The sequence below is a fragment of the Lissotriton helveticus genome, chromosome 7 (assembly GCF_964261635.1).
Source record: "Lissotriton helveticus chromosome 7, aLisHel1.1, whole genome shotgun sequence".
In the NCBI taxonomy this organism is placed as follows: domain Eukaryota; kingdom Metazoa; phylum Chordata; class Amphibia; order Caudata; family Salamandridae; genus Lissotriton; species Lissotriton helveticus.
Window position 1 is genome coordinate 1,263,030,814 of NC_136068.1, and position 3,116 is coordinate 1,263,033,929.

The following is a 3,116-nucleotide window of genomic DNA, read 5'->3' on the forward strand; positions in this document are numbered from 1 at the left end:
TAAAATAAGCATGAATAATCTCTGTGCCCTAATGCTTCCAGGGGACCTGTTAAAACATTTTTTTACATTCTTTTAAAAAATATTTTATTTGTTTTTTTAGTTTTACATGTAGAACAATATAACAAGCAGCGAAAAAGACCATATTTCACATCGAAGTTTATCAACAGTCTCCAGTGAGAAGTGTCTCTGAACATGGTACGGTATCATAGCATGAGGATACATTGTGAGGAATACAGTGCAACATAGTCCAAGTCACAAAGCTAGTCTAGTGCATATAAATCATAGCCACACTTGGCTGCCACAACTCCTGCACAAATCAACACGAAACACACAATTGTTACTCCTCCGCGCCGAACTCAGAGTCAGGGTCCTGAGTCCTCACCACCATTACATCTGTCTAGTAGGAGCCCCCACGCTGTCACATCAGCAGCAGCTTTTTCATCAGTGCAAGATAGGCGCAGGTGATGCTCTTCTGCCAGCCCCTACTCAAGCACATCTTTAAGCCAGAACGACACCTGCGGTGCTGAAGACCCTAACCACCCAATGGCCACTCGCCGCTCAGCCAGGAGGAGGGCAAGCTGGGAAATCCTGTATGGAATCTTCCGCCCTTTGGGTCTTGCCAATATACCCAGGAAACAGGCTGTGGGAGTAAGAGGGATTATGAGGCTGTAGCCTCCTCAATCTTGGGCACCACTCCCCTCCAAAACCCCTGAACTACAGCGCAGGCGCAGGCAAGATGTAAACATTGTATGTATGTATGTATTTAGGATTTGTATAGCGCGCAACTCACCCTGGGGCATCATGGTGCTGGCTAGAGACTGGACCACTGCTGTCGGAAGATTATTAAGACCGGATTTTTTAAACAGAAATGTCTTCGGGTGTTTCTTAAAAGTGCCATACTGCAGGATGGAACGGAGAGCCAGAGGTAGCCCGTTCCAATATCTGGGAGCTAGATAGGAGAAGGATCTCCCTCCAGTCCGAGTCCTCCGGAATCGTGGGATTTGTAACAAGTTCAGCGAAGACGATCTCTGTGTCCTACTGGGACAATATTTGACCAGTTTAAGTTGAAGATAGCGAGGACCTTTGTTATAGAGAGCCTTATGGGTTAGGCAACAGACCTTAAAGAAGGATCTCTTTTTAATACTGAGCCAGTGCAGCTCTCTGAGCAGCGGAGCTGATGGCGAGCCAGTCGGGCGATTTAAAATCATTCTAGCGGCTGTATTCTGGACAATTTGCAATTATGCCCGCAGAGTCTCCCCTGCTTCTGCCAGCAGGGCGTATCTGTAGTCCAGCCGGCTAGTTATCATAGCCTGTACTAGCGTCTTGCGATGGGAAATGGGTATAAACTGAAGGATTTTCCGAAGAAGGCGGAGACCATAAAAGCATGTGCTGGTTGCACCCTCAGCCTCCCAATGCGCACACTTCGCTGCTTTAGTGGGATCCTTCTTATTTAGTTGAAAAAGGGTCACATACATGTGGTGTAGGTAGTTAAAGTGCAGCAGTTTAAACCTGCTATTACAGGAGACAGTCCTTACCAGGTCACAGGGACACACACCCAATCTGAATCCGCGATGGGCTCCTCCAGCTCAGTCTCCCACGCCCGCCGTGCCTTATAGGGATGCTTTATCGTGTCCGCCCCTTAAGAGCCGTATGCAAGAGGGTGATCTGGTGTCTGCCCTCCCCCCATCAAAGCAGGCCACCCAACACCTGGGAAGGCTGCAGCACCACTGGGAAGATGCTGCACATCTCCCTCACCATGCTTTCCAGCTTAACATAGTGCAGTAAGTGTCCCAGGACTATTTTGAAAGCCTCCTGTGCATCTGGGAAGGTAAAGAAATCCTTGGCTGGATAAAGGTCTCCGGCCAAACAACAACCACGCACCCTCCATTGGTACATCGACATAGCCAAATCGATTGCATGAAATGGTGCCAGATCCCTGAGACCCAGTTCTCTGTCATAGGTAGCCCTGCAAAGCACCTTCTTAACCACCATTTTCCAAATCGTGGCTTTGTGCCTCCCTAGATACGGTATGGAATGCTCTGAACGCCCCACTCGCATTAGCAAACATGCCAATGTGCCTTCCCCAGGCATGTCTCGGAAAAGCCTTTTTCCCCCCAATTGTCAAGCTCTGCAAGCCGTCGAGCGGCATCCTGTAGATGCACCGTGAAGTTATTGAGTTGTTTTCAGGGAGCACCAAGGTGTTGTCCTCCATGTCCCTTTTAAGGACCAACATAGCTACCCCGCTCCATCGTCCGGCCCAAATTAATGAGACCAACTGGCTGTTTAGCTTGTGGAAAACCTGTGGTCCAAGCGGAAACAGCGAATTGTGTCCTAGATAGAGACAGCTTGGAAGGAAAACCATTTTGGTGACTGCCTCCCTACCCATCACCCACAAGGGCAATTTTTCCAGAACCCGATCGATCCTGTGAGGCCCCCCATGACCCTAACCACACTCATGTACTGGTGAGTGGCCTCTGTGTGCATAACCATGATGCCCAGGTATCAGAAACTCTCAGTCTCCCAACGAATCGCTAGGTGAGTAAGCTGCTTATGAGGAGTCACCTAAAGCCTTCCCAGGGGGAAATAATAGCATCTTCCGGACATTGACCTTGAAGCCGGAGACCACGTCACAGTCAGGCAGCAACCCTATCAGGAGCAGCACTGCCGCTCCAGGAGAATGATTGTAAATCAGGGTGTCATCCGCATATTGCAAGATGATATGGTTGGAGCTGCCCACCCAAATGCCCCATGGTTTCAGCTCCCTGCATAACAATAACGTCAAAGGTTCAATTGCAAGAGCGAAGAGGAGCGGGGAGAGAGGACAGCCCTGCTGAGTACCCCTTCCCACTTCTCCAAGCTCCGAAAGTGCACCCCTACTTTGATGCGAACCCCTGGGTCTGTGTAAAGTAATCGCACTCAGTCTCGAAAAACAGGCCTGAAACCCATTCCCTGCAACACCGCCATTAGATAACCCTGGTATTGAAGGCTTTCTCCAAGTCTATCGATACAAGGACCAGTTCCCAATCGTCCTCCATAGTCTCATGTAACACATGGGTAAGCCGACGGATGCTGAATGCTGTACTGCGAGCTTGCATAAACCTGCCTTGTTCTTCATG